Source organism: Vombatus ursinus, unplaced genomic scaffold (assembly GCF_900497805.2).
Source record: "Vombatus ursinus unplaced genomic scaffold, bare-nosed wombat genome assembly UNPS02014820.1, whole genome shotgun sequence".
Taxonomy (NCBI): domain Eukaryota; kingdom Metazoa; phylum Chordata; class Mammalia; order Diprotodontia; family Vombatidae; genus Vombatus; species Vombatus ursinus.
Genome location: NW_020954598.1, coordinates 8,182,189 through 8,204,401, shown reverse-complemented (window position 1 = coordinate 8,204,401; position 22,213 = coordinate 8,182,189). Strand labels below are relative to the sequence as shown.

At 37.3% G+C, this 22,213-nt stretch overlaps 1 pseudogene; it reads right to left on the bottom strand.

Moving 5' to 3' along the window:
* Nucleotides 1-247: 247 nt before the first annotated feature.
* On the bottom strand, nt 248-16,686 carry LOC114024252 (annotated as a pseudogene).
* Between the last annotated feature and the right edge of the window lie 5,527 nt (nt 16,687-22,213).

Genomic DNA, 22,213 nt, shown 5'->3' with positions numbered 1-22,213 from the left:
TCAATAGAAAATTTGACTTTGATAAAAGGACTATCCATCTGCAGAGAAATAACTGAGGGAATCTGAATACAGATCAAAGCATACATTCTCTCTCTCTCTCTCTCTCTCTCTCACTCTGTGTGTGTGTGTGTGTGTGTGTGTGTGTGTTTTCTTTCACTCCATGACCAATATGGAACTTAAAAAAAAGAAGAAGAAGAAGAAGAAGAAGAAGAAAAAGTTACATAATCTGTAGCCCACCTTCCCATTATCAAGACTGTACCTGTAAAGTGATGTTCATGTTCTAAATAAAACACAAACCTGATGCTTACAGCTGGTATCATCTTTATGAAGTTGGAAGCCAAGCCGCCAGTCTAAATATCCCCTCTGACTGAAGGATATCTTTGAAGAGGCTGCTTATGATCACTTTGGGGTTTCCCTCAATTGAAGCCTGAGCCTGAATCAAAATTTTCACAGGAGCCAGAGGATAATTGACCAGATGTTCATTAGTACTAGATATTTTGCCATAAGCTAAGAAGACAAACACACCAGGGTCTGCCCTGTTGACTGCATAAAGTTATAACAGGATAATTTTTAATTGTCTCATAGACAGGCAGGTCTGTATTTGCATAAAGAATAATTCCAAACATATTGGAGATATAGTCTTTCTGGAAAACTGTCATTCCCTCCTTGGACAGGATCTTCTTGGCACAATCCAACATGCCCAAATATTGTGCTTTTTTCTGCAATGCTGTCCTTGTTTTTAGGGCTTCCATAGAACAGTTGCTACTCTGGGCAATAACTCCTGCCAGAGAGTCTGCCACCAATCTTTCCTGCATCATCAATGTTTCTTGGTCACTGCCAAGATGTTTGATCTGCTCATAGTCCATAAATTTTATAGCTGACCATTCTGGGGCAATTTTTATGGCATTAATGTCATTGCCATGCCAGAGATTTGGCCTCTCTTTCTAGTATTGTGTGACCTTTCCTACAATAAACATGTTGTTGATGTGGAAAGTGTGGATCTGCATAAGCACCTTCAGGCTGTCCATGGGGACCGTGAAGGTCCTGAACACAGCTCTTGCTCCTCCTCCAGCTATGTGATGACTCCACTGCACCACTCCTTCAAGACAAACACCATGAGCAAAAAGAAACATATGGACGATAGATTCTTATTATGGGAAGAGTGAAGATCAAGGCAGAAATTCTGAAGAGTACAACATTGTCAACAAATCCACATCTGGAACCTCAAAAGGGAATATGAACCAGTCTGAAGCCCAAAAAGGCTTCTTAGAAGAGCTCAAGAAGAAATTTAAAAGTCAAATGAGAAAGGTAGAAGAAAAAATGGGAAAGCTTGAAAAAGGAGGAACAAAAATTAACTGTAGAAAACAAGTCCTTAAAAAATACAATTGGCCAACTGGAAAAAAAATACACTGAGGAAAACAAGTCCCTAAAAAAAATACAATTGGTCAAATGCGGAAGGAGGTACAAAATCTAATAGAAGAAAACAATTTGCTAAAAATTAGAATTGATCAAATGGAAGCTAATGACTCTATGAGAGAAGAAGAATCAGTCAAACAAAAACAAAAGAATGAAAAAATAGATGAAAATGTAAAATATCCCATTGGTAAAACAACTGACCTAGAAAATAGATCCAGGAGAGACAATTTAAAAATTATTGGTCTACCTGAAAATCGTGATGAAAAAAAGAACCTGGACAGTATCTTTCAAAAAATCATAAAGGAAAACTGCCCTGAGGTCCTAGAACCAGAGGGTAAAACAGCCATAGAAAGAATCCACTAATCACCTCCTGAAAGAGATCTCAAATTGAAAACATCAAGGAATATAGTAATCAAATTCCAAAATTACCAGGTCAAAGAGAAAATACTGCAAGCAGTCAGAAAGAAACAATTTAAATATCATGGAACCAGTCAGGATTACATAGGCCCTTGCAGCTTCTAAATTAAAAGACCATAGGCCATGGAATATGATATTCCATAAGGCAAAGGAACTTGGATTACAACTAAGGATCAACTACCAGTGAAAATGAGCATGATCTTTCAGGGGAGGAGATGGATATTCAATGAAATATGGGACTTCCATACCTTCCTGATAAAAAGATCAGAGCTTAACAGAAAATTTGATCTTCAAATACAAGACTCAGGAGAGACATAAAAAGGTAAACAGGACAGAAAGTAATAACATGTTAATTATAAGGGCAAACTGTTTACATCCCTACAAGGGAAGATGACAGGTAACTCTTGAGAACTATATTGTTATTACACCATGTTAAAGAGGTATACATATAGGGGGTAGGTATAAAATGACTTTGACGTAATGAAAAAAATCTAATCAAGTGGGTTAAATGGATCCAAGTAAGTGAATTAATCTGATCTAACTAAGAAAATATACTGAGAGAAAAGGAAAGGAGGAGTCAGACAAGGGTAAATTACATCACAGGAAAAGGCACAAAAAACTATTACAGCAGAGGGAAAGAAAGGAGGGACATGAGCATTGTTTGAACTTTACTCTCATCAGATTTGGTTTAAGAAGGGAATAACATAATCACTTAGGTATAGAAATTTAACATGCCCTATAGGCAGAAGGAGGGTAAAGGGCAAAGAAAAGGGAAGGGATTAATAGAAGGAAGGTGGGACTGAGGGAAGTGGTGGTCCAAAGCAAAACATTAGTGAGGAGGGAAAAGGAAAAAGGAGAAAGAAAAGCATAAACGGGGGGGGGGGGGGGGAAGGGGGGGGAAGGGAAAAGGATGAAGAGAAAGACACAGATAGTTATCGTAATTGTGAATGTGATATATGAATGTAATGGAATACTATTGTGCTATAAGAAATGATGAACAGGCAGACTTCAGATAAACCTGGAATACCCAAAAGTCTCCTGATGGAAAATGTTATCCACATCCAAAGAAAGAACTATGGAGTTTGAATGCAGATCAAAGCATACTATTTGCTATTTTTTTTCTTCTGTTGTGTTTTTTTTCCTCTTTCTGGTGGTTCCTCTTATTAGTTCTAATTCTTGCTTACAACATCACTAATGTGAAAATATGTTTAATAAGAAGGGATATGTATAGCCTATATTAGCTTGTGCTCCATCTTGAGGAAGAGGTAGGGAGGGTGAAAAATTTTAAAACTCAAAAGATTATGGAAGTGATTGTTGATAAATCAAAATAAATTAATAAAAAATAAAAAAATAAAGAGTCCTCTGTGATCTCCTTCTGATTAGTTGTATCATTTCCTTACTGTCTCTAGATGGAGAACTTCTACTGCTACTGTTGCTACTACTTCTGTCATGGCCAATTCCAAGATCCACAGCTGGTGCTGTTGCAGGATGCTATTTGATGTCACAGATCTCTCTTGCCAACCTTATAAGTTATCTTGGCATGGAAAAGTGTCTCACCCTGACACTTTTTTGGCCCTGCTGCTTCAAAATTTTATTTGAGGCATTATTTTAAAACTATTTTGAACAGATTTCTTTGGGGTGAGGGTTAAACTGGGTTGCTGCCTCTATTCCTTTAGCTTAATTTTGCCCTGAGGAAGACATAAATACACCAAATAATATGAAAGACTACACATAACAAGTCTGCAAAATTAAATTTCTTTAATCAAACTGAAAGTGGTTTTATGTCTGAATGGAGTCACTGAAATGGTGAAAATCCAAGAATAGATTAAAAAGGCCCTCTATAGCTTGTGTTTGTATGAGCTCAGCCAACAATATGACATCAAAGAAGTAAGAAGTATTATGCATTTAAATATAGGAATATATGTGTTAATTTAGGACCAATCACTGCTGTAAAAATTTACAAATAAATTATCCTTATGAAGAGACAAATGTAGAATATGCAAGAAAATGGTGGAAATTTTGTATTCGCAGGTTGTGAAAGATTGTCACTTAATAAGTTCTGAGCAAGATATGACCTGATGTCTAGAACCATATATCAGAATATTGATATCTTTCATGGACTGACAGATGACAAATCCCCATGTTAAAATATAGATTTCAAAATATCCTGAAGAACAAATCAATAAATTATACTGTAACCACATGATTATCACAAAGTGAACTGTTGTGAGAAATCATCTATCTATCTCTACAGCTATCTATCCATAAAAGTTCAGGACAATGTTTTTAATCTATATCACCATATCAAATACTCATAACCTCCAAGTTAAACATTTTAACATTTTTATTAATGATGGTTATAATGATAAAATGATTATGTTTATCACTGATAATTATTATTATTAAATAAATTTCCATTTCTAGAGACATAGTGTAGACATTCAATATTATGTGGGATTGGAATAAGTTTTACTGCATCCCTCTTTTCCTGTCTGCTTCTAGGGTGGTATTATGGATGCTTTCAGTGAATGTATGAAGGATAAGTTTACATCCTGATGCTTTTATTCAAGTACAGATACAGTTACTTTTCTTTAAATCTACCTATCCAATAGCATAGAATGTTCAATATACAAAAATGATAATAGATTAGTGGTTTTTCCTAGTGCCTTATTTATTTTTTTCTTAATCTTATTGAAAGAGATGAGAAGTATTAGGTAATAATAACAATAGCAAGAGTGAGCATTTACTGTCTATAGTTCATTGTGTGCCAGTTGTTTTACATAACTTTCTATTGTATGATCACAAACAGTTTCAGAACTGATACTTATACCAATCTTTTGACTCTAAAGCTGATTCTCAAAGTTATTTTCACCATCTTGTACAACATTTATATTTGTATGACACATATGTTCCTCGTGTGACCTTATAACTAAAAATGTTAAGGGAATATGTTATCTCTTGATTTTGTATAACATTAATGAATAGAAAGTACAATAGGTACAGAAATAAAACCTTGTACACTGAAGAAGATCAAGTTATGTAATTCCCTGAAATATATTTTAATTCCTTAGCCTTCTGGGAAGTTAAAAGTTTGGTGATTAATGTGCAAAAGCTGGTCTCCTTAATTAATTTCACACTGTTCAGTTAGTCCAGGTTTAAATTAGAAGCATTACAAATGTACAGACTATAGTCTCATTTGCAATTAGCACTTAGGAAATATTCTTAGTATGAGTGTTTTAGAAAATTGGAGATTTGGACTGATTTTCTTGAATTGACTAAGAAGTTCTTGACTATGAGTCTCAGAACCTAACATGACTTTTCACTCTACGAGTACATTAACCAAACTGGAACCCACTGCTATTCCCACAGTGGGAGCTTCTAGAAAAAGTTTGGGAAGTCATCTCTCAAATCAATATTTAGAGAAATATATGAATGGTGGTTGAGGAATTGGCAGCTGTGAGGAGTATATATGTCCCAGAGCAGACAACCAAAGAAGCCACTTTGGAGAACTTTAGGTGACAGTAGTCCCTTCTTAAAGACTGGTTCCCAAAAGAATGTTCATTGTGCAATTCTCCTCTGTTGGATCTGTATATGTATTGCTATTCTCTCTCCTGGGTTCCAGTCCCACACTACTGACTGCTCACTAAACTAGTTCTATAGACATCTCAAGTTCTTTATTTCCAAATCAAGTCAAATTAACAAGTATTTATTATATATTTTCTATATGTGCCAGATACTGTGGTAAGTGCTGGAAGCACAAATACAAGGCAGTAGATGGGGTAAGGGAATAATTTTTAGAGTACCTACTATGTGCCAGGCACTTAGGTCTAAGAGTTGTAGAAACATTATATTATTTGATAGAAAGAAAGATAGTATCTGCCCTCGAGGAGCTTTCATCATAATGAGGAAAGGCAACACATAAAAAAGGAAGCTGAAAGGGGGCATGGTAATATACCTATACAGAAACATAGGAGATAATATTTCCTTGGCAAGTTAGAAATAGAACCTGACTCCATTTGTTTGAAGATTGAACATAGAAGACACAAGTGACTTGTGTATTTTCTTTAAAATGGAAGATCTAGGAGGAACCAGCCAATCAGAGAAAGAGGTTGTAAGGGAAGAATACATTTCCAACGTGAGGAATTCTGCTTTCTTATCTCATGCCTTCTGCCATTATTTCCTCCTTATCCCATGTCTAACATAAAAAAAGTGACTTTCTTCCTTAGAATGTCAACTCTCTGCAAGTATAAATTATCTTATTCCATATAATCTCCTTCAACAGACTGTTTTCTCTGTCATCCCCACTCTATCACCTATGCTCAATCTCTTGATTGATCAATTGGTCATCTAATTCCTAGAAATTTGACATCTTTTTGACATCTCCATATACTTGAGAGTAAAATGTTATAAATAAAGACTTAAAATACAAAACAAAAAGCTCTGGACTGTGATTTAGAAGAAGTATATAAAAATGTGTACATACATATATATTTATACATAAGTATGCATCAAATTATTTATGTATGTGTATACATATATATGGATATTCATCTGTGCATATATTTATATGCATACATATAGTGTGATGTGGTGGAAATAATATTAGATTGTGAATCAAAACAACTTATTTTAAGGTTTGCTTTGATACTGAGTACTTTTGTGTCCCAGGAATATTTAATGAACCTCTCTAAGTCTCAGTTTCCTTTGCTGTTAACATTTTACAGGAAGTTGTACATCTCTAAGAATACTTACAACTCTCAGTCCTATAGCTATGAACTTCTATAAGTTGCTTAAAATTTCTGTGCCTTAATTTCTTTCTTCTTATCATAATTGTATAATCACAACTTTGGCCCTAGAAGAGATCTCAGAGATCCAGGGATGGGGAACCTGTGGCCTTGAGTCCTCTTGTGGCCCTTTAGGTCCTGAAGTACAGCCCTTTGACTGAATCGAAACTTCACAGAACAAATCCCTTTAATAAAAGGCTTTATTCTGTAAAACTTGGACTCAGTCAAAAGACCACACCCAAAGACTTAGAAGGCTACATGTGGCCTCAAGGCTGCAGGTTCCCCACCCCCTTTCATTTTCTGATGAGGAAGCTGAAAAACAGAGAGATTAAAAGACATCACATAGTTTGCAGAGTAGAATGAAAGTATTCACTTAGGTAGTCCTTGAAATTAATTATCCCAAATACTTCAATCAAACTTTATAGTTTTACAATTTTATTTGCCCAATTTGGAAATTGATAGTCTTAACTGCTTTCTTGATTACTTTCATGTGCTGTGTCCAGTTGAATATATAAATGAATGGATGGATGGAATAGGCTAATTTATTAAACATATTCGGAGGGATAGATAAGCAAATCACAACTCTCTCTGTCTGTCTCTCCTCTGTGTGTGTGTGTGTGTGTGTGTGTGTGTGTGTGTGTGTGTGTGTGTGATTGTTTTCTTTTGGGAAGAAAGAACAAAAATTAAGTAAAGAGATTGTTTTTCTAATTACAAAGCTTAAATTCCTTTTAAATTATTCCTCTTCTATTTTCACTTCGCCTTTTTTTTTTTATTATTATTACCATGATACCCCCTGGACCTGTTGTCTTTATAAAGTATAATACCCTGAAATGAATTTAGTAATCCAGATATAGTTTAAAAGGATAGTTGTTGTTTTTTTTTCTCCAAGCTGTCCATGAGCCTTTTCCATCCAGGCAATCTAAAACCAGGTTTCTATTTACCACTGTTGAGGAGACCTGAAAGATGCACTGGTGGGAAATGGGGTGGTTAGAGGATAATAATATTATTTCAGATTTCTATAACATTTTATACTTTACAAAGTACATTTTCATACAGTATCCCAATGAAATGAAAAGTGTAAATTTTATTATCTAAGAAAACTGGTACTGTAAGACAAAGCAGCTTTCCAAAAGTCATTGACCATGACATTACCCTTCCCACCAATAAGTGAATTAAAAAAAAATCTCATCACTCTCTATTATTTCCAGAATCAAATGCAAAGATCTTCTGTTTGAATTTTAAAGCCCTTCACAATCTAGATCTTATCTTCTTTTATAATATTCTTATACTCAGTTCCCCTCCTATACTCTATACTGTATGATCCAGAATCATTGCTATTCCTTCTGCAAGACACTGCATATCCTGATTGTGCGCAGTTTCACTGATTGTCCCCTATTATTGGAATTGCCTCCTGACTTCCTTGATTTCCTTGAAGTCTTAGATAAAATCCTACCAGCGTCCTTAATGTGAGTCCCCTCTCTCTGAGATTATCTCCAATTTATCCTGTATATATCTAATATTAATCTAGGTGTTTGAATGTTACCTCCTTCATTCTATTAGAGTCTCTGAAGGCAGAAACTGTATTTTGCCATCCTTTGTATTCTCAATGCCTAGCAATGTGCTTGGCATATAGTAGGCATGTAATAAATATTGTTGACTTGATATTTTTGTGTGTAGAAGAAATAGATACATCACTTAAGTCATAGGTCCCTAAGGAAATATGAAGCATGTTGTCCTTTGAACAGCATACCTTCTATTTTATTCAATTATCTATTGATTTCATGTTATAACTTTTCATGAATGTCTTTAAAATTCATATTGTGAAAGAATATATTTGATATGAATCCTATTCATATGTTCAAATTATCTTTTTTTCTTAGAATACATAAAGAATCTATTTTTCATATTATTGAAAATCATTTATAAAATCAGTTTCCTTTGCTACTTACTTCCTTAAATTTTGAGGGTATTTTTAAAAGTAGGTGAAAATAATAATTGATTCCATAAGTGAGATAAAAGTAGTTTGATTGAAGATGATTCTAGGTATTTTCCTCAATAATATTAGGAATCTCTAAGTTCATAAGAAGAAATGAGAAGAATTGCAGACCAAACACAAATGAGGAGTTAAATCTAGTGATTTTAAAGAGAATATACAAAATATCACAATTATGTTTAAAAAGGGACCAAGAGCTCATTATTCAATAAACATAAAATGTCAAAAAATAGAGAAATACATTAATTTTCCAATATGTATAATTCATAAAAGACATGCTCTAAGCTTTTGCTTGTGGAGAGGCCTAGGGCCTTACCTATCTGAAAAGAAGATGTGGCCTCTGAATACAGGCCTCTCATTTCTTTATTTGCATTTGTTAGAGATAACTATGACCTTATAAATTTCAAAAGAAGTCCAGGAATCAGGATCCATACCATATTTTGCAACTAGAGTATCAAGTCCTTGTGGAATGACCTACAACACCCAGTCTAGCTATAGTAGAAAGGATTCATCCAGCGGCTAGCCACATTTAGAAGTGAATTTGGTGGGATTACTGCTTGGTAGCAATTGCTTTAAGCTTAAGTCCCTCTTCCCAGGGAATGGAGTATTATAGGAGAGAGTGTGCTCCCAAGAATTGGGAAATTAATATTAATAACTTCTTTCCTTCCTATATCTTCATAGAAAGTATCCATTTGTGAACTTAAGGGTAATTGTTTAAATACAACTGGATTGCTCATCACTGGTAGTTAATAGTAGGGAAAATACATTGACTCAGGGATCTAAGTCACCTATAAGAATGAAAGTTGGGATATGGATGCTTCAGAATTTTTATATGGTCTACACTGGAAAAATTTAATCTGCACTGAATTCCTAGCAAGACATGACCTGAGGGATAAAATTGCCCACCAGAAACTCACTATCACTATTAAATTATAAATCCCTATACTATAAATACAGCTTTAAATTTTTTTCTAGTGTATTTAGCCAATATTAGTCAATCTATTACTCATAATCTTCTAGACAGAATTGAGAAAAAAACTTTAAAATAATATTTTAATAACTTTGATTATATTAAATACTGTTAAGTTCCCAGCTACTTGAAACAAGGCCTTTCAAAATCTAGAAGCCTGTCATTACAGATCAAAACCATATTGGATAAGGATAAGGTACATATGATGCTTATTCAACTGTCTGCTATTAGAGTTATAACAAGGAATTTTGCAATGATCCTTCAGGAAAGGAACTTACACCTAATATTCATATTTAATTACACAGATTAGTTATTTCCTCCTCTAGGCAATTATCTATGTAATATCAAATATAAAAGAACAATAGCAATTTGATATCTTTTCCTAAAATGGTTTGAGTACAACCCCCTCAGGAAAGATAAGAACTAGGTAGTAATAAAAATAATGATGAAGATGATGATGGTAACAAAATGATAATTATATTAAAATGCTGCTACTATTAAGGAAAGAAATAAGCATTTATATAATACCTACTACGTGCCAAGCATTGTGCTGAATGCCCTTACAAATATTATATCATATGATCCTCACAACAACTGTAGAAAGTAGGTGCTACTATTATTTCTGTTTTACAGTTGAGAAAACTGAGGTTAAAAAGAAGTTAAGTGACTTGCCCAGGGTCACACAGGCAGTAAGTGTAAAAGGCTGGATTTGAACTTGGGTGTTTCTGAGTCCAGCTCTATTGCATCAACAGGTGCTTCTGTATTAAAACTACTATTAGTACTTCAACCCTTACCATCACCACCACCGTCACCACCACCACCACCACTACTACTACTACTACTACTATTATTGTTGTTGTTGTTTGTCCTTGATGCTTATAGAAGACCAAAATGATATCATTTTATCAGGATGAATATATAGTGTGTTCAGCTATTACTGGCTGACCAAAATGAGCTCAGAAGGCTCAACCACAGGTTGGGCACAAATAGTCTGTATGACCATTGGGGAAGGAGATGTCTCTACATTTGCACGTCTCATGTTTCTTTTGAGCTACTGTAATTCTGCTTTGCTCATTGAGCATAGTCCCTTCTTTGATGCAGGCACACCTTGCTGGATGATCCTGTGCCATTGTCTCCCACCTCTCACAATTGATACCAAAGTTCTTTGGAGAGACCTTGAGAGTATCCTTGAATTGCTTTTGATCTCCATGTGAGCAGCTGCTTTGTGTGAGTTCTCTGTAAAATAGTCTTTTAGGCAAATGTGCATTTGACATTTGAACAATGTTACCAGTCATTTAGAGTTGTGTTCTCTGTAATAGAGTTTGAATGCTTAGCAGTTTAGCTCCAGAAAGAACTTCAGTATGTGGTACCTTATTTTATCAGGTGACCTTCAGAATCTTCTTAAGAAAATTCATAAAGAAGTGATTCAGTTTCATGGTGTGGCGCTGGTATATTGTCCAAGTTTCATGGGCATATAACAATGACCTCAGCCCAACAGCTCTGTAGACCCTTATTTTGGTAGGCAGCCTAATAACTCTTCTCTTTCACACATTCTTTCAAAGCCTTTCAAATGGTGAGCTAGCTCTGGCAATGTGTGCATCAACCTCATCATCTACGTGTACCTCCCTAAAAAAACCAAGATAAGTGAACTGATCCACAGCATTAAGACATTTCTTCAATTCCAAATTCCATGGTTCCACACATGGATGGTGTGGCACTTGCTGGTGGAGAACTTCCATTTTCTTGGTGCTAATTGTTATGCCAAAATTAGCATAAGAGGCAGAGAATGGAGCCATACTTTGTTGTATCTTGGCCTCAAAGGTTGCATTGAGTGCACAATCATCTGCAAACAAAAAGTCATGCATCAGCTCTCCCTCCACTTTAGTCTTGAGGCTTGTAGGCTTTTAAAATTACATAATTTATTGTCAGTGTATAAGTTGACCTTGATATCATTTTCTTCCTTGTTGAAGGCATTTGATAACATCACTAGAAAGATTATGCTAAAAAGAAAGGGAGAAAAAAAAGCTGCCTTGCTTCACTCCATTTGTGATCAGGAAAGTGCAAAAACATCATTCATTGTCTAGAATTCATGGAAGTATGTCATTATGAAAATGGCATAGAATACTGATAAACTCCTCTAGGAAACATAATTTTGCCATGATCTTCCACAGGCCCTCAAGATTGACAGAATTAAGTGCCTTGGTTAGATTGAAGAAACTTTGTGTACAAACCTGTGTTCTGCTCCTAGCATTTTTCCTGGTCGTAGGGCTGTAAATACAATGTCAACCATTCCTAGGCCCTTCTCGAAGCCACACTGGCTCTCAGGTAAATAACCATCTTCCAGGTGAAGAATCAACTGATTAAGGAGGATTCTGGTGAGACTCTTGCCTGCAACAATTAAGAAAAAGAGAAGACCTTGTGGTTGACACAGGACATTCTACTTCCTTCTTACAGATGGACAATGGAGACATCCTTGACCTCTTGGGGAATAATTTCCATTTGTTACATAACCCAGAGGATTTGTATCAGCTTTTGCATGAGCAGTGGACCCCTTGCCTTGTAGATCTCTGCTGGAATGAGCTTTGAAACAGGAGAGGAGCCTAATGGTTCAAAACATCTCCTTCAGTTGGAAGTTTATCTAGAGAGGTATTGACTAAAATTTGGGGTAAATGGTCAATGACTTCAGCATTGGTTGAAAATTATCTTTTGAGAATATCATGGAAGTGTTTAGCCCTTATCACTTATCCTGGTGGTTCCACCAATACTAAGTAGTTGAGATACACCAAAAGTCTTTGGCCAATAAATACCTTTCAGGGCATTGTAAAATCCCTTTGGATTGTTAACATCACTATAAAACTGAATTCCCTCTGCATTCTTACTGAGGCAAGAATCCAGACTCTCTCTAAGCTTCACTTGCACTTTAATTTTGATGGAGTTGTTGTTTGTTTAGTTGTATCAGTTGTGTCCAATACATTGTGAATCTATTTGGTGTTTTCTTGGCAAATATGCTGTAAGAATTTGCCATTTCCTTCTTCAGCTCATTTTACAAGTAAGGAACTGAGGCAAACCGGGTTAAGTGACTTGCCCAGGGTCACAAAACTTGTAAGTGTCTGAGGTTGGATTTGAACTCAGGTATTTCTGACTCCAGGCCTAGTGCTCTATCCTCTGTGCCACCTAGTTGCCCCTTTTAGTGGAGTTATTCCTTCTTCATTTCATTTTATAGATGGAGAACTAAAACAAATGGGGTTTAAGTGACTTGCTCAGGGGGTACACAACTAGTAATGTCTGAGACTCAATTTGAGTTTAGATCTTCCTGACCCCAGACCTGGTACTCTATCCATGTTGACACCTAGCTGCCTATCTTTGATGGAGTTTAACTCTGCCTTTTTAGAGACAAATGAAATATCCTTCTGGTAGATTTTGTAGAATTCTTATTTTTCACTTCTTAGCTTCTGAATTTCCTGATAATTTTTATTAAAGCAGTCATAATGTTTGTGAGTTTTCTGGCCCAGATGAATAAATGCAATTCTGTGCACCAAATCTCTGAAAACTACCCACTCCTTTTCTGCTCCACTGTTACCAACAACATATTGGCTCTGCTTTCCCTCCAATTCAGCAACAAACTGTTCACAAAAGAAGTGTTCTAATCAGAAGACATTGTCTTTTGATAGTTGTCATGCCTTGGGGCTGCCATTTTTGTTGAATGTGAATATTTAGCTTAGAGATGATAAGTCTATGATCCAGTAGTAGTAGTGGTGGTAGTGGTAGTGGTAGTAGTAGTAGTAGTAGTAGTACTAGTACTAGTAGTAGAAGTTGCACACAGGCAGTACTGGCCAGTAGATCCAGCACTCTGTGCCACACCTCTCCTTCATCACTCTTACATACTGTCCTTCTCTTCTCTTTACAATGACACAGTTGGGGCAGCTAGATGGCACAGTGGATTGAGCACCAGCCCTGGATTCAGGAGTACCTGAGTTCAAATCTGGCCTCAGACACTTGACACTTAGTAGCTATGTGACCCTGGGCAAGTCACCATTGCCTCAGAAAAAAAACCCCAAAAAACAAAAACAAAAAAATACAATGACACAGTCTATTAAATGCCAGTGTTTGCTGCAAGGGTGCATCCATGAAGTTGTATTGCATTTAGGTAAACAAAAGACAGTGTTGGTGACGAGAAAATCATGAGAGGCAGCCAGTCTTCAATAATGAGCAACCATTGCTGTTGCTATTTCCAACTCCATTTCTCCTAAGGACATGTCTGATAGACTGTGCCTACTCTGGTGTTAAAGTCCTCTAGAATTATAAACTTATCATCTTTCAGCACATTGATAATGAGGGTCTCCATATCTTCATAATTTTTTTTTCTTTGACCTCTTTGGGATTTGTTATGATAGGAGCATATGCCCTAATGATAGTGGCATGGCACGTTCCTGCAAGTAGCAATCATGTTGTTTTGAGCCTGTCATTCACTCCTTTTGAGAGGTATAAAAGCTTGTTGACTAGATTAGATTTGATGAATAAAGATTCACTAGTTTCACAGCACTCCCCATCAGTGTGGCCACTGGGGGGGGTGGAAACAAACAAACAAATATGTGTCTAGTTCCAACTTCAGGAAGCTGGCCATCATTTGTTAACACTGTTTCACTCAAGACTTACATTTAGATGCAAAACCTATTGAGTACTGGCACAACAAGATCTGCTCATCTCAGGTCTACTGGATTTCTTGTTATCCATAAGCATTCACAAATTTTATCTACCAGTGGTGAGTGGAATCATTTTTACAAAAATTTTTGTACATGTTTATTGTGTTTTAACCACATGGTGAAATCCCCACCTGCCACAATAAAGAGGCCTCTTCAATTATGCAAAGGGTTTTCATAACGAAGAAAGAATGCACACATATACACATGCATATACATATACATACACAAGTGTGTATGTGTGTGTTTGTGTGTTGTTTGTTGAAATAGAGCAGAAAGAGGATGGAAGTTGCAAAAAAGCTAATTAAATTGATGCCAAAAGAGATACCTAGGAGCAGCAAGGCGGAGCAGTGGAATCAGGAGGACCTGCTTTCAAATCCTGCCTCAAACACTTGACACTTATGAGCTGTGTGACCCTGGGCAAATCACTTAACCCCAATAGCCTCACCAATGAGAGAGAGAAAGAGAGAGAGAGAGAGAGAGAGAGAGAGAGAGAGAGAGAGAAAGAGAGAGAGAGAGATCTAACAAGTAGCACTGTTCTAAGGAAAAATATGCTGCTTCATAAAGTAGTGACTTTGTCTTGTGGGAGTAAGTCAAGTGGAGATCGGATAAACACATGTCAGTTGCATTGATGTAAGGACTGTATTTTCTATGTGTGAGTCGGACTTGCTGCAAGTTGAGGCCCCTTCCAAGTCTAACATTAAGTGATTCTATGAGTCTATCAATCAGAAGAAAAGATTAATAAATATTTTCAAATAAATCACAGGAAAGACTAATAGCAATACATCAAAAATATTTAAAATGACCAAGTGCTATTTATAACAGGGATGCAAAGATAGTTCAACATTAAATAAATAATTCAAATAATCACATTAAAATAAGAAAATTTTATACATACTGGAAAAGTAGCCAAAATTTATGATTATGTGAATAGATTCAGAAAACACTTTTGACAAAACACAATACTCATATCTGCTAAAGACCCTACAGAGCATAAGAAGCTTTAAAAAAGTGCAAGTTTAGTTACATTAAATTAAAAAGTTTTTTCATGAGCGAAATCAATACAGCTAAGATAAGAAGGAAATCTCTCGTTGAGGGGAAAACTTTTTATCAAATATCTCAGATAAGGATCTAGCATATCAGAAATGTAGGAAACTAAAATAAATATACAAGACAAAGAATCATTTTCCAATGCATAAATAAGCATATGAACAGTTTTTAAAAGAAGAACTGCAAATTGATAACAATGATATATAAACATTTAAAAAATCTCATTGCTTGGCATACATTCCAAGGAAGTCAAAGACAGAAATGTCATACACACATACATGCATGTACACATGCATACACCTATGTATACACACATGTATATTCATGGATATACACATCAGGGAAACAACATGCACAATGACTGCAAAAAAAACTAATGGAGAGAAAATAAAGTAAAACAAAATTGAATGTTCTATAATTATATTGACCAAATTTTGTCCTGGGAAGGATTGAGAAAGTGAAACTTGCCTCTTCATTGTTTATGTGGCAGATATCAGGCATAAATTATTGCATAAAATGTTAGAAATGCTTAGTGTTATGATTAGTTCTTTTTTCTTTTCTTTTTTTGTTAATATCCTTGGACCTGGGGTAAGGATGATCTGAGTTTTTAATGCCATTTCACATATATATTACCTCTGTGACCCTGAGCAAGTAACTTTACCTCAGTCTGCTTTAATTTTTTTTCATCTATAGAATTGGAAGATACTAGCATCCTCTTCCCAGGGCCGTTGCAAGGATAAAATAAGATAATATTTGAAAAACATTATGAAAGCCTTAAAATATGATATAAATGCTAGTTTTTGTTGTTATCTTTTTTTCTTTTTAAATCTTTGATACAAAGGTGGCCTTCTAGGCACAGGGCCCAAAGATAGAAGTGTGGGGGATATTTACAGAAGTGAATGTGATATAACAACAGGCATTGGCTCAGATTCCTTAAGAACCTAGCCAATAGCTCACAAATGTTCAGATTCCCTAAGAGTCTAGTCAATATGGCGAATCTTTAATAAACCTTGTTTCTGGCTGAAAGAAGGCTTGGGTCAAATTCATTTGGGTAGGACCCGTGTGTCGTGATTTCAGGGTCCCAGCACCCCTAAACCTCTAGACCTCGTGCTATGGTTCCCTGACAAGGAAGAGCTGCCTATTCCCAAGCTCTTCTCCAGCCAAGACAGGAAGGTCCCTGCTCCGAAGGTAACCCCTACTCAGGCTTTGGAAGAGGCCCTTGCCTTGACACCTCCTCCCCAGGCCCTGAGGCAAGGACCACCCAGACCCTGGCCTCAGCCCCAGTCTTGATGGTATCTCCTCCCCTGACACCTCTCCCTCCTCCTGTGCCAGACTTTCCCCCTTGCCAGCCAGCATTCCCCAGTCTCTTGCTCACAAGAAGTGGGACTTCCTATCTCCCTTCCTCCCCAGGCTTTGTTTCCGCAGCACCTTCAGGGCTTTTTCCCCTAAGAAGAGTTCCTGCCTCCCCTAATGGAACAATTAGGGTATCTGTTCTGTTCTCCATTTAAGACTTTATTCAGGTTAAAGAGAAACTGGGGTGATACTCAGAACATCCCACTAAGTTTACTGAGGACTTTAGGGACATGTCCCTACAATTCAAGCATTCTTGGGTTGATTTGCATATCCTCTTCTCCACCTGTTGTACCACTGAGGAGAAGAGGAGAATCTGGGAACAAGACCAAAAATTTGGGGACTGTTTGGCTAGCAATGACCCCACAAAATACCCTCCAGAAACAACTGCTGTTCCCACTACAGACCCAGGATGGGATTATCAGACGAGTGAGGAGAGAAGAAAGACAGACTATATGGCAATTTGCCTGTTTGAAGGCCTAGGAACTGCATTTCAAAAGCAAATAAATTTTCAAAAAAAATAAGGAAATTACTCAGGGAGAAAAGGAAAACCCTGCCCTTTTCCAAGATAGTCTAGTAGAAGCTATTAAAAAGTATAAGAATTTAGATCCTGACTCTATAGAAGGAGCCACAATCCTTAGCATGTATTTCATTAATCAGTCTGCCCCAGATATTAGGAGGAAACTGCAGAAATTGGCAGTGGGACTCCAAACACCTCAGGCTCAATTACTGGAGATGGCTTTTGGAGTTTTTAAACAACAGAGACTTAGTAACAACAGAGGAAAGAAAAAGAAGGGAAAGGGCTAGAGACAGAAAATCTGCTTAATTCTTGGCTGCTGCCATGGCCAGGAAAAAATCCAAGGGTGCTCCTGGCAACTATGATAGCGGAGAAACCTGCTTTCAATGTCACCAGGAGGGTCACTGGTCCCAGGAGTGCCCCTCCAGGAGGCTCCCTTGGAGAAAGCCCATCAACTCAGACAGTGAGGCCATAAGGAAGCCCACTAATCCAAGGAATGCCCCTCCAGGGCCTCCCCCCCCCCAGGGAGCCTCTGGGGCTCTGCCCAAGATGTGACCAGGAGTGACACTGGAGGAAGGATTGTCCCCAAGGTTGGAAAAGTGGTGGAGTTGCCCCCCAGTACCCCATCCTCCAGTCTTCTCAAGACTGGGAATGGCAGGACAGCCTGGGGCTCAGCAGTGCTCCCAATTTTTCTATCTCTCTCTTTGAGCCCTGGGCAAAAATCTAGGCCAAAGGTAAGGTTACCCGCTTTATCATGGCTACATTCTCCATTTCAACCAATTACTCTGGCCCTATCCACCCCTCAACCTGTCTGGTCATGGGCAATGAAGGGTTAAAGGATGTCTCCATACATACTCCCTCCCTTGCTTATTTGAGGATCTGTTTGAATACCCCTTCCTTATGCTCTCCTCTTGCCCTGCCTCTTTGTTGGGAAGGGACATGATGGTGAAGTTGGGGAGCCAATCTTCTCTAGTTAAGCCTCCCATCTCCCTTTTCCCTCTGTGCACTAGACCTCTCCATGTGCCCCTGGACATGTGGGAGACAGTTGAGCTAATTGTTTGGGATCAGAGAATTCCTGGGTGAACTACGTATGCCACCCCAACCATTGTTAACCTCCTTGCCAAGTTTGTCTCCTCCAGGGTCCTAGCCATCAACTTCCAGATGATTGCTCAGGCTACCAAACTCTGACTGAGTCCAAGGTTTTCTAGGCCACTGGACCTGAAATCTGACCCCTTGAATGGGACTCAGGGAGGGGGGACAGCTTGCCAGCAGGAAGCAGTTTTAGAAGCCAAGATCTTTGCCCCTTACCTCAAAAGAATTTGGGTCCCATTTGTCTAAGAGATTCTCCTTGAATTCTCCCACTTAATTTAGGAGGTCTCTGATTTTCTTCTGAGGCTATAATCTTATCAACTGGCCTTTCATTGTCACCTAAACTCAATCTCCCAATTCTCTGTTACCCCTAACCTAGCCTAGCCCTCCACTGTCTTACCTCCCTATGGCCCCTGGTTACTTCCCACCCTTGACCCTATCTACCCCATTCTCAACTTCCAAGTCACTCCCAACAAGATCCTTTCTAGATCCCTCCCACAGTCTTTCTGTATATAAGGTCCATTTTTTTCTCCATTAAGGTGCCCAGATTCCTTAAGAACCTAGCCAATAGGGGCAGCTAGGTGGTGCAGTGGATAGATCACTGGCCCTGGAGTCAGGAGGACCTGAGTTCAAATCCGGCCTCAGACACTTGACACTTACTAGCTGTGTGACCTTGGGCAAATCACATAACTACATTGACTACTAAAAGAGAAAGAAAAAAAAGAAAAAAAGAACCTAGCCAATAGCTCACAAATGTTCAGATTCCTTCAGAGTCTGGTCAATGTGGCGGATCTTTGATAAACCTTGTTTCTGTCTGAAAAAAAAAGTCATTAATAAAAAGTGAAAAAAAAACAAATAAAAAAATGTTAAGGTATGTGTTACAAAAAAATACTCTTTAATTTTCTGATTCAGAAGATACCATTATTATTTTAGCTCTAAATTCTACAATTTTTATTTGTCTTTGGGATAATGGGTAGTTTGCTGCTATGAAACATGCATTCTAGAGAATACAGTGGAAGGAGTGGGGAGTATTTGGTTGTAACTCATGGAAAAAAGTAACAAATTTCTTCTATTCTTTGATCCTGTGGTTTCATACTACTCACTAAATACAAGGGACAATAATAACAAAAGGCATTTGTCTAATGACTTGCCTTACAGAATGTCTAGCTACTTCAAGGTCCCCTATCTCCCACAAAAATAGTTGGTGTTTATTTTGCATAAATTTTGTATTTACTTGTATGTGGATATAATGTTTAACAGAGTGAGCTCCTTATGGGTAGAGACTATTCATTTTTTGTCATTGCATCTCTGTAACCTAATACATAACCTCACACATATTGAGTGGTTAAGAAATATTTGTAGATTGATTGATTGCAGCATTCATTTGGAGAGCTCCTGCCAATTTAACCTATAATTAATGCCTACTGTTTTTTCCTGAGTGTTCCAAACTGTAGTACCATAAAAGTATCTAAATCATTCCATGTATTCTACAAACAGCAGATCAAAATTTAAAAAAAAAACAACAGGGTTGCAGTTGAATACTTTAGGTGCATTGGCCATATTCACCAAGCAAGTGGTTGTATTTGGATAAATTTTCTCTGTACTTTTCTGGCTGTAGTGCTTTTCTTCATGATATTTGATCAAATGTGAAAATATATTGAGAGATCACCTATGCTGCCTCAGAAAGATTGAAAATGCAAGTATTTATGGACTGAAATAAAGATAACTAAAGAACCAGGTGATTTCAAAGTGTTAGCTCTAATTTTCCAGAGGTCATCAAGGTAAAATGATTATTCTAGGCTTTTTTGCTTCATATTTAAGGAATGGGTGTGCATGTGTGGGGGGGGGGGGTGTCATTGGTGGGGAAGAGAAGCAGGGAGGAAAAATTGGAGGAAACCTGGAGTAAAATGGCAAAGCAGGAGAAGGGACAAGGAGCCAGAATAAGTTTGAATTAAAGACATAATTGATGCCAAGAGATTAATTTTGCAATTCAATTTCCACTTCAGTATAATTACTATTGAGGGCATTGGGATGAAGGCTGGGGTTTGACTAGGATTGAAAAAAAGTTGTTCTTCTCTACAAAATCCTAATTCTTAGGACATGGTTCAAAGTATTTATTAATATTTTATATTATATTTATATGCACTACCATCCTTAAACCCCTATCTCTTGGGCGCCATGCTATGTAAGACCTTCCTCATCATTTAAAAATGTTAAGATAAAAATGAAATATAATAAAAATGATTGTGAATGATTGTCACAACTAAGTAATTGTTACCTTAGCTATATAAGATATACTTTATGGGGTATGGGACCGTCTGGATATGCCTTAATTAATCCAGGCAATAGTCCTGTATAACATGGTGTAAATGTGGAATGATGGTAGTTAAAAGTTCTACATGGAGTCTGGTGGGGTAATTCAGCCTCAATGTAAAAGCCCCTGATTTGGAGCTGACCTGCCAGGTTGCCAAGTGTTAGCTTGCAATAACCCCAGCTCCAAGGTGGTAGGTCTCCACTATCAGGTCCATTAGAATGAAACATTTGGGCTTGTCTATGACAGTTAAATTCACCCTGCTGTGCACTCCCACCCCCAAGCAGCCCAAGCAACCACTAAAGCTCCAGGTGCTAGTGGCAAGTGATTGGGGGAAAGAAAACCCTTAAGCCATCTTTGAACCCTTGGCCAAGCTAGACCAGACTTGAACCCTGTGAATGTTCTCAGACCTAGTGCCCAGACAAGGGACAGAAACCTAGGGACTGGACTACATTCTGGGGACAAGGTATGAATTAGCATTTATATCAGTGCTATGTGCCAGGCACTGAGTTAAATACTTTACAAATATTATCTTATTTGATCCTCATAACGATCCTTTGAGGTAGATGCTATTATTTTCCCAGTTTTATAGATGGGGATATTAAAGTAGACAGTGGTGAAATGACTTGTCCAGGGTCACAACAGCTAGCTTGAGCTAACATTTGAATACAGGTCTTCCTAACTTCAGATTCAGTGCTGTATCCATTGTGCCACCTAGTTGCCTTTAGGATCTCATCAGCATGAGTTTTTCTGCCATCTTCCAGGACTCTGTGCCATCTGGGGACTGACTGCTTTGTCTGTAGAGACACCCTTAGTCCCAGGATGCTATGGAAGAAGGCTTCTTCAAGGGGACTTTGAAAAGTCCTCTGAGTGTCATAGGGAACACAAGTACACACAATCAAAATCATCACAGATCTTCTCTTTAACAGCAGGATGAGGAGGAAAAATGTTGGAGTGTACCATCAACATCAGTCTCCTGATCCATGTGCCTCTTTCTCTATCAACCCCAAACACTGTGTGATTGGTTCAAGTACAGGGTGAGATATAATCATGATAATATTAGCAACAGCTAGCATTTACAGAGTCCTTGGAGGTTTTTGCAAACCATTTACATATGTTATTTCAAAGGTAGGTCTTTATCAATCAGCCAGTCTATAAAGATTTACTAAACACTTTCTTTCTATGTGCCAGGCACTGTGCTAAGCTCTGGGGATATAAAAAGAAGCAAAAGACAATCCTTGTCCTCAAGAAGCTTACAATCTAATTACAATGTCCCACTTGTACTAAATATCTCAATCACTACTATTTTTGAAATGTTTGAAATAGTAAATTTAAATTTAGAAATCCCTTTTTTTCCTTTTCTCTTGCTCTGGACAAGGAGGACTAGGAATACTAGGTATGAACTGTAAGGTGATCAGATCAATGTAAAGAGCTATTATTGAGAAGCAACTTGACTTAGACTTAGTTGTGTGAACATGGGCAAATCATTTAAACCTCCCATGTCTTAGGCCGGTATTTTCCAAACTATTTTGGCAGTGGCCCTGATCAATAAAACTAATTTTGCTTATTTATCCATAATATGCATGTACTACTCTGTTACAAACTATTTTTTCAAT